Below are 11,047 nucleotides of genomic sequence, written 5' to 3' on the forward strand. Positions count from 1 at the left end.
CCAGACCAAAATGGATCATTAAACCACCTCAGAGACTGATTGAAAGCTGCTGAGTGGACAAGGGTTCTTGGCAGGTCTATAATGACAAAGTATTGTGTTTGTTTTTCTTTAAAGCGGCAAGATGTGTAGTTATAATAAAGAACTACAGTTCCCAGTAAGCAATGCAAGGGGTCACATGGGGGGGAACAGGAAGTGGCTTTCAAAAGAGGGAAAGCAACCAGCCTGGTGTTCGTTAATAAAAATGTTCAGATGTTAACCCGACGCGAAATTTGTCTCTTGACGAAGAACAGACATAACAGGGGGTTTAAACTAATGTGGTGGGGGTGGGAACTGGAGCAGTAGGTTAGCAGATAGAATGATTGAGGAGAAGGTAGGGGTTCAGTCAAGTAAGTCCAATATCAATAATATGCAGGGCCAGGTTAATGAACACAGCAGGACTGACAGTCTCAGGTGTATTTATTTTAATGCGAGGAGTGTAACAGGTAAGGCAAGTGAGTTTAGAGCCTAGATTAGTACGTGGAACTACGATGTCATAGTCACAATAGAAACTTGGTCGAGAGAAGGGCAGGACTAGCAGCTCAGTGTTCCAGGGTGTAGATGTTTCAGACGTGATAGGGAGGGTTGTAAAAAAAAATGGGAACTTGCAGTTGTGAGATTGCCACTACTGCACTGAGAGGACATCTTGGAGGGCTCATCCCGAGAGGCCATATGCATAGAGCTCAGGAGTAAGAACGGTGCATTCACTATGGTGAGGTTATACTACAGGCTTCCCAATAACCAGCATCAAATAGAGGAACAGATTTGCAGGCAGATCATGGAAACGTAAAAACAACATGGGTTGTTATGTGTGATTTTAACTTTCCTAACATTGACCAGTACTCCCTTAATGCCTGGGGCTTAGATGGGGCAGGATTTTTTTGGTGCATTCAGGATTGTTTCTTGAAAAATATGTAGATAGTCCAACTAGTGATGGGCAAGTACTGGACCTTGGGAATGAGCCTGGTCAGGAGAGCGAAGTTTCGATGGGGGAGCATTTTGTGAACAGTGACCATAATTTTGTAGGTTTTAAAATAGTCCTCATTGGTAGGTTAGAGGTGGAGAGAGCAAGCAGTTTCAAATTCCTGGGTGTAAGCATCTCAGATGACCTGTACATAGACCCTTGGATGATCCAGCACATAGATGCACTCATGAAGGCAGCACGCCATCTTCTTTACTTTCTTAGAAGCTTAAGGAGATTTGGCATGTCACGAAATACTCCAACAAACATCTACAGGTGCACTGTTAAAAGTATCCTGACTTGTTGCACCGTGGCCTGGTATGAAAATTCATACACAGGAACGCAAGAGACTGCAGAGAGTAGTGGACACAGACCTCCCTACCCTTGACAGCATCTACAGGAGGTGCTGCCTCAAGAAGGCAGCATCTACCATCAAGGATTCCCATCATTTGGGTCATGCAGGAGGTACAGAAACTTGAAGTCCCACACTATTAGGTTCAGGAACAACTACTTTCCTACAGCCATCAGGTTCTTGAACTGATCTGCACAACCCTAACCCTACCTCAGCAATGAACACTACAGATCACCTCCTGCACTACCATGGACTTATCTCTGATTGTGTCTTTGCAAAAATAAGACCATATTGTAAAAAAAAACAGTCTTTTTTCTCCCTCTCTTTGGTGTCTTGTATATTTTGTGTATAATTTATATTCTGTTTGTTGTCTGTACCTATGTGCCTGTAGGTGGAGATGTGGATAGTGAGAAAGGTTATCAAATGATTCAGCAAGATGTAGACCAGTTGGAAATTTGGGTGGAGAAATGATAGATATGAGGTGTTACATTTTGGGAGGTCAAAGAGGAAAGTATACAGTAAATGGCAAGTCTCTTGGGAGCATTGATGTGCAGAGGAATATTGTGGTGCAAGTCCATAGCTCCCTGAAAGTGGCAACACAAGTAGATAAGGTGGTAAAGAAGGCATGTGGCATGCATACCTTCGTTGGTCAGGGTGTTGAGTATAAAAGTCACGTTGCAACTGTATAAAACTTTAATTAGGCCACATCTGTAGCATTGTCTACTCATAGTGGGAAGTATATGGAGAAGGTGCAGAAGAGGGTTGCCTGGCTATGAGGAGAGGTCGGATTGTCGTCCCAAAATCAATTTTTTCTTCTGTCCGCTGTAAATAACACAGTGCCACAAGGTCGATTCGAACAAGTACCTTTATTAGCAGTGCACCGCTCGGAGAATTCTCTTCAGCACTCACTAAGAGTCGCTTCCCGAGTTCTCCCCGAACAAAGGGCAGACAGACATTTATACAGGAATTGTCACGCACATCCCATGCAAACGGCGCCGTGAGTTTCGGTCAAGCTATAGAGATCCCGAGACAGCTATCACACCTTTTGTCTTAGTATAATTGAGTTATAATCAAGGCTTTCAAAGGCAGGTATCACCCTTCATTGTTCAGACCGAGTCTTCACCTCGATGTTAATTACACTCAGTATCGCCACCGTCTGACATATCGGAATGTTTTGTTACCCGAAACAAAAGCAGTTAACATACTTAACATTCCAACCTAACTAGTGGGTCAGCAGCTTGCTAGTCCTTGCTAAAGAAATATAAATGCATATATACATATATTTTATTTGCCAGTTATAGGTATGGTTGCAATTATTAACCCTTCACTTCCTCATTCCCTCCTTTTTATCATTTCATGATAAACTAGAGCGGCGCTGAGAACGGGGCCGAGAGCTTATTAATAAGGTATTTAGACAGGCCAGCACCACACAGCATACTATTATAATCATGATTAGTCCCACAGCTCCATGCAGCAGGTATGATGCCCACGACCCTCCTAGCAGCCATCCCAACCAACTTGCCCCTCCCGTTAATCCCTGTCTAAAGCTATCTACTTGCGTCTGAATGTCCTGAATGGCATGGGAGATGTTGTAGGACTCATCTCTCACGTTGGTGATACATTTGTCCCCAACTATAGCACATACTCCTCCTTGCTGAGCCAGCTGGTAGTCCACAGCATACCGGGTCTGCTGAGCATAAAGTCGAAGCTCTGCCGGTTCCCGGTTCACCGCCTTCAGGCCCACCATAGTACTGTTTCCCAGTGCAGCCAGTCCACAGATAAGGTAGTTCTGGTTGTTTGCGGCTATAGTTCCTGCCGAACCCCCCAGAGAAAGAGTACTCAGGAATCCATGGCCTAACAATGCTAAGGGAGATCCCAATGACATAGGATCCCTCCAATCCTCACAGAACTCCTCACTAACTGACCGCACCACAAGTCTTCGTCAGACATGAGCCTTCTGGGGGCAGGGGACCGTGACCGGCCCGATCGTTCCTATTACAAACCAGGCTGGCAGAGTGGGGGTGGCTGTGGTGTAAGTGCCATTAAAGAGGAACACATACCCTTCCTTAGCCCTGTAGCAGGTTACATTACCCGATTGCCGTGGACTGGGCATTTGAGAATACCAAGAGATCCCAGCAACATTTCTCCCATGCTCCCTCAGGCAATTCTCCCTGGTTAGCCATTCTAAAGAGACGTTAGACAATCTCACGTGGGTCCCGTTCCCTTCTCCACAAACCCATCGCTCTCCTGCAAGTAACGTAGCACACCTAGTGGCAGCGCACTCACAGCTAAACCATCCCCCTTTAAACCCGCAATTCCTCTCTGTACAGGTAGTGGCGGCACATGCTATCGTATGCCGTACAATTGCTAGCCCACAACCCCACCCTATGCCGGTGAAACAGTGGGAGAAGGACTGGTGGTGGGCTGTACTACTAGGTCCTGTTACTGTTCCTTGCAAGCATTTACCTGGCAGCACCCTCCTGTAAGTTCCCATCTGTCCAACACACTTTGTTTTTGAAAATTCATACTTTAAGAGGGCCCTGGGGCTCCAGCTTGGTGTGGCTTTAAAAAGGCCTTCCACTGACTCTGCCAAGGGGTAACAAACGGTGCGATTCCCATGTAGCTGCATATGTATTCTGTAAAACAAATTATCCTCTAACGCCCACACAAGAGTACTGGTAATGGTGAGGAGTCCGAATTTAAAAGGTATTAGCTTTCCTCCGGTGGCCATCGTTTGCAGTCGCTCAGATGAATCCAACGTTCCTGGCTTTTTACTTTCACGGCTGTCAGTGTTTGGAGTAATATCTGGAAGGGGCCTTTCCACCGAGGTCCCAGTTTAGGGTGCTCCCAATCCCGTATCAGTACCGAGTCTCCGATTTCCAGGACAGGCAATTCCGTGTTCTGCCCTTCAGGTAGTTTAAAGGCACTCTCTACCTGCGAATGAAGAAACTTTAAAGAGGATGTAAGTTGTCTGAAATACCTTTGTAGTTCATCCCCCATGATATTAAGGTCAACCTGTGTGGGGGGTTGGGTGGCGGCGTCCCATGGGGTTCTTCCCGGACGGCCATAGACGATTTCAGCAGCAGATACCCCGGTGGCTGAGTGGGGGGTGATTCTCATAAGGTATAATGCTAAGGGGAGAACCTTCAACCAGCTTAGACCTGTCTCTGACACTAATTTGGTTAGTTTATTCTTAAGGGTGCTGTTAGCTCTCTCTACTACACCCACTGACTGAGGGTGGTAGGTGCAGTGGAACTGCTGTTCGATATGCAGTGCCTCGCACAATTCCTTATTTATTTTCCCTATGAAGTGGGGGCCATTGTCAGAACTTATCCATCAGGGTACCCCAAACCTTGGTATAACCTCTGTGAGCAATAACTTTACCACCGTTGAGGCCTTATTGTTGGTGGTTGGAAAAGCTTCAATCCATCTACTAAATACATCAACAATAATAAGACAGTACTTGTAACAATGTACACGCGGTAATTCAATCAAGTCGAGTTGTATGCATTCAAGAGGACCACCTGGCAAGGGGGTTTTGCCTGGGGTGCACTTCACCCCTTTCCCAGCATTGGCTTGTTGGCATATCAAACACGACCATATTTTGCCTTGTGCTACTTCCTCCAATCTAGGGTGCCACCAGGTACGTAGTAAAATGTTACTCATTCCCTCCTTGCCAAGGTGGGTGTCAGAATGTACGCAGTCAATAAGCATTGGCAACAAAGAATCAGGTATACATACTTGACCGACTTACTGAGTAACCCAGAGGCCGTGTAGTGCAGAGTGCGTACACCTGTGCGCCTTCCACATGTGTTTTTCTGAGTCAGGGGCGTCCCCCTGTAAGTGCTGCACAGTGACCATGTCTGGGGTGCCCGGCGTTGTTATCTTTGGCTTGCAAACAACTGCTTGTTTTTCCATAGTGGAAACGATTTTAGACCCCTGGCGTGCTGCCAATTTCGCTTCTGTATCTGCCCTGTTATTGCCCTGGGTTATTAGGGAGGCATCTGAAAGGTGAGCGGAGCATTTAATGATGGCCAATTTGTTTGGGAGGAGGATGGCTTGGAGGAAGTTCTTTACATAAACCGCATTCTGTATGGGGCTACCTGTAGAGGGCAGAAATCCCCTGTGTGCCCAGAGTTGGCCAAAATCATGGGCAACTCCAAAAGCATAGCGGGAGTCAGTGAAAACATTAGCTACTTTGTCCTTGGCTAAGATGCAAGCTCGGGTCGGGGCAAAGAGTTCTGCTTTTTGGGCAGAGACTGGGGGCTGCAGAGATGCAGATTCCACACTCTGGGAATCGTTTACCACGGTATAGCCGCTAAGGCGGATGCTCTGTTCAGAAATGTAGGAACTACCGTCGACGTACAGGTTTAAGTCGGCTGACTGGATGGCCTTATCTGAAAGGTCCGGGCGGGGTGCAGTTAAAAAGTGGTTACGCATTAGACAGTCATGAGGTGGGTCCACAAGATCCTCAGGTGGGGCCTCTAGGAAGGTGGCGGGATTAACGGTCGTACAGTAGGCAAAAGTGAGGAGTGGGTTATTCAGAAGAGCTACCTCGCATCTGTTTAAGCGGGCCTGGGTAAGGTGTTGCGTCTGGTGAGAGGTTAAGAGTGCCGTTACGGTATGGGAGGAATAAACCACCACTGCCTGTTGCAGGGTTATATTGGAGGCTGCTGTTACTAGGGAATAAATGGCTGGAAGCACTTGTGAGCATGGTGGAAGTCAAGTCCCCTTGCAACTGGGTCCAGCCGAGTGGAGTAGTATGCCACCGGTCTTTTCCTATCCCCATGGGTTTGAGTAAGGACGGCTGTAGCGCAGTCCTCCAGGACATTCACGAACAGCTGAAATGGGTGATCATACAAAGGGCGTCCACCCAGGGCCGGGGCACTGGCAAGAGCCTGCTTGAGGCTATCAAAGGCCTCCCTTTGTTCCTTGGTAAGTTCAAAGGGTCCCACGGACTGGCTTGAGGCCAAGGGTGTGAGGTGCTTAAGTAAGGAGCGCCACGTTAGGTAGCCACTGCCTGCAGAAATTTACTAACCCTAAGAAGGTGCGCATACCCATTTCCCGCATCTGCAATTTAAAAAAAAATTTCACTCTAACAACTTACCCAATTAATCAGAAACGGAACTTTTTGTCAAACACAGAGAATCAATTGTAAAAATGAATTTCTGACTACAAATCTACACCATCGTAAACCACCCCCCTTACATTGTCATACTCTGTTCTCACCTCAGCTTATCTGCTGAAACCTTCATCCGTGCCTCTGTAATCACTGGACTTGACCATTCTAAAACTTTGCTGGTCTCCCATCTTACACCAAATTAAACCTCAAAAGTAAAATCACACCACAATCTCAGCACTTGCCTTTTTGTCTTTTGTACCATGCCGCATCCATGGACTCTGGGACGTCATGTCGTAAAATGTTCTGAGACATTTCACAGAAAAATCAGCAAATAAATCTGCGACTGGGCCACATAAATCGAGTTAAAGCTGGCATCTTAAAGGGAGGGGGAGGGCCTTGGCAATAGTTCAACAGCATACTTTGTCCCTCATTCCATTACTCCCCTGGCATCCACTCCTCTGGCAGTTTTGCACAGTCATGCAAAAATGCCATAGTGTTGAGCCTGCTCAAACATCCCCTATTTCTTTACAGGACAGAAGGAGACAGAAGGGGCAATTTTCAGCAGCCATTTCCTATCAGCATATCTTTGTGATGTGGGAGGAAACCAGAGCACCTGGGGACATACAGACTATACACTAATTGGACCCCATATCAGCATCAAACCTGAATTGCCGGAACTGTGCAGCAGCAGCCCTACAGGCTGCACTACTGCACCACCCCAACTCTTGGAATTGTTCTCTCTTACTGGTGAAGGTTCCCAGGAATAGGTGGCTGGCACAGCCGGACACCTTGGTGGAACATGTTGATGCTGCTGCAGGAGAGTGTGCATCTGAGATCTGCTGGGTCTGATTTAATTGCACCATTTCTCAGCCTTACCCAGCAGTTCAGGAGTCTTTGCCTGTAGGCAGGCCACCTCTATCCAAGAGGGATCCTGTACAAAAGCACTTCTACTTTCAAAGTGATTCAGTCTTCTGGCATCAGCAGTGAAGAATAGCTGACCATGAGGCGGTTGGAAACAATAGTCCATCGCACACATATACAGTATCTCTGAACTGCACCAAGCAGCTGTCTGCAAAAAGGTTTGTGTATTTATCACTTCTTCCTTCACAGTATAGCACATCATGTCAAGGTGATAGCAGCACAGATATGGATCTAACGCTCAAGCATGTTTCAAGATATATAAAATCACACATTTAACACAGGCACCAGCACAGAGCATACTCAAGTACACTACTTTAGATAAAAAAAAGCAATGGTTAAAGATGTGCCATACAAGGGTCAAGTAACATTAAATTTTTACATCTGCAGAACTCTTCCTACAGATGAAATATCAATATTGAGTGAAAATTTGTAAGCTGGTGTATGCTTACTTTCTCAGAAAGTAATGGGTGATTGTAGACTTCATTAAAAACTTTTGACTCCTCCAAACGTGTCCAGTAGTGCCAGGCAATCATAGGTCATTAAGCACAACTTCTATCTCTAGCACTAGGACCCAGTGGCCTCTTTAAAGACATCCAAAAGTCAATAGTAGCAGAAAGATGTTGAGTTCTGCAATCATGAGACTCACTTGATGCAAAGGTAGACTCACTAGAGTTGACCCTTGCTGTAGAATCACCTAACATATTCCTTTTCTTCTCAGCATTTCTGCAGAGGCAGGGAAGTGAGCTCTGTGCAGCAAGTTGTCACTCCACAGGACCTGGAGAAATTTTCTGAGGCACAGGAGATTCAGGCACCGCCTGCTTCTCAGGACACCAGCTCAGATACTGACACCTTGTGGCCAGAGATTAGAATGCAGAGCACCAGTGGCCTGCAGTTGATCAGGAGGGAAATAGGAAGTCCTCTCTTCAAAGAACAAACTGCTGGAAGAACTAAGCAGGTCAGGCAGCATCTGTGGAGGCAAAGGGATGGTTAACATTTCTGGTTGAGATTCTGCATCAGAACTGAGAGTGTAGAGCATAGATAGCCAGTATACAGAAGTGAGAGGGACGGGTGAGGCAGGGGCTGGTAAGTGACGTGGAACGAGATGAGGTGGGGATGGGCAGGAGGAGCCAGTGGGGGGAGAGAGTGATGGTCAGTGAAAGGCTGGTAAGTGATAGGTGGAAACAGATATGGGGAAAAAAATTAGGCAGGTGGAACAGGGAGGGGAGAGTAGAGACAGAGACTGAAAGGTGGCGTCAGATAAGGGAAGGATGATGGGCCGTTGGAACAAGGTGGGGCAGGGGATAGGAAAGGTCAACCAAGAAACCCAGGGAGAAAGGCCTGTGGGTGACCGGCCCATAGAGAAGGGTAACGAGTCTGAGTAATGAGGAGCGTTTGATGTCTCTGGGCCTGTACTCGATGGAGTTCAGAAGGATGAGGGGAAATCTCATTGAAACCTGCCAGATACTTGAAGGGCCTGGATAGAGTGGACGGAGGGTGGATGTTTCTATCAGTGGGAGAGTCCAGGATTCAAGGGCACAGCCTCAGAATAAAGGAACGTCCCTTTAAAACTGAGATGAGGAGGAATTTCTTCAGCCAGGGGGTGGTGAATCTGTGGAATTCGTTGTCTGTGGAGGTCAAGTCATTGGGTGTATTTAAGGCAGAGATTGATAGGTTCTTAACTGGTAAAGGGGATAAGGGTTACAGGGAGAAGGCAGGAGAATGGAGTTTTAAAAAAATCGCCATGATTGAATGGGCGAGCAAACTCGATGGGCCGAATGGCCTAGTTCTGCTCTGATATCTTATGGTCTTATGGATAGTGGTGGAGGGAGGAACAGGTGAACAAATGGAACTAGAAACTGGGTGGATTGGTGGGAGTGTGAAAGGAACACGGGGCTTCTTTGATGGAGCTCCTTTCTTCGCCCCATAGAAGTTGAGCCCAGTCAGAGGTGCTCTCCATGGGGTTGGATGAGCTCAACAGAAGGAGGCATTGAGAAGAAGATTATTGATAGCCACTCTAAAATGCTTGGAAGAGTGTTTGGCCTGTCACACTAGCTCAGTGAGATGGGCAGGAGGAGTTCATGCTCCACTTAAGCCTATTTTCATTCACACAGCACTCTTCCACGCAGTGTTATAGGAAGGAATTCCTATGTTTCTTAATGATCACATTTACAACATGGGTGTAATTCAATATTCCAGATATGTATGTATATCTCAACTGAAGTGTGTCCAGGACCAATGCCAATGCTGTAGCAAGGCCAGGGTTTGTTCGGTAAGGACCTGCTGGCACTGCACCTTTCAGTAAAGTGCTTCTCTTTTTAACAGAAATCACAGGAACGAGCTGGCGCACTCTATGCTGAACTCCAATGGCCTCAACATACTAAGGAGAAAAGAAAAATCCACTTTCCCAAAGAAACGGTTGAGGGTGCCACAGTGCAGAACACAGGTATACCATTTGGACCTTAAGTTTCTCTTAGATATCAGCATTCACAATAACCACTACAAAATGCCCAGGGACCTATTGAAGATTTCTTTGTCTGCCCAGTGATCTTAGTATATTGGAGTCTGAGAGGAGTTTTTCTGAGTTCTATTTTGCTTTGCAGCCAGAGAAACTATTTTTATGGAATATCTTTCTCTTAATGTTATGAATAGATCTAGGAAGAGTTTAGACAAGGGTTTAAGAATTAATTGTCACCAAAGCTATCTCTTCCATACATGTGCACATTTATTCACCAGAGTCTACAGACTCAGGAGGCCTTAGAGACAACCCGTTTTTTTTCCTCAGGTGCACATTGTGGAGTGGAAATAGAAGAGTTATCAGTTTAAATAAAGAAAACACTAGCTCAGCCAACACCTCCCTATGTACAAGCCAAACTACCAACTAAGCTGCAGCTTCTAATAAGTATTTAGTTCGCAAGGTGATGTTGAATGTGTGTGGTCACCTGAATCACTGCTGACCTCGCTTGATTTGTCTCAAGGTACTAGCTGTTACTGGGAGTGCAGGTACAAGCAGATCAGCACTTGGATTTACCAAAGCTTCTTGTCTGAAGCTTCTTTATTTCAACACTGAAAGATGTTATAGACCTTATAGTCCAGTGAGACCACAGAAATTCTGTGCGATGATTCTGTTTGAAACGCCCTTTGAAGCACTGGTACCTGCAACGTCTTTACAAACTCTTCCTGGTGTCTTGATACTGCAACATTTTTCAGAGTTTTCACAGCCTTCGGCTCATCTCTTGGCCCCAGAATCCACAATGTTACAGTGTGGAAGGAGACCATTTGGCCTGTCAAGTCTATACCAGCTCCATGTAGAAACAATCCAGCTTGTTCCTCTCACCCAACTCTGCAAGTATTTGCCTATCAAATACTTATCCAGCTGCCTTTTGAATATTACAATTGAATCTGCCTCCAGTACCCCCCTAATCGTACAATCCGGACCCTAACCACTCACAGCAAAGAAGTCTTCCTTGCTCACTTTCAGCTATTCTGTTAATCATCTTCATTTCATGCCTCTGAATGCCTGACACATTCACCAATGAAAACAGTTTTCTTCTATTTATCTTGTCTATACATTTCATGATTTTAAATCCCTTTATTTGATCCACTCTCAACTTTCTCAGTTCCAAAGAAAACCACCTTAATTTCAGTCTATCCCCAT

Source organism: Pristis pectinata, chromosome 34 (genome assembly GCF_009764475.1).
Source record: "Pristis pectinata isolate sPriPec2 chromosome 34, sPriPec2.1.pri, whole genome shotgun sequence".
Lineage (NCBI taxonomy): Eukaryota > Metazoa > Chordata > Chondrichthyes > Rhinopristiformes > Pristidae > Pristis > Pristis pectinata.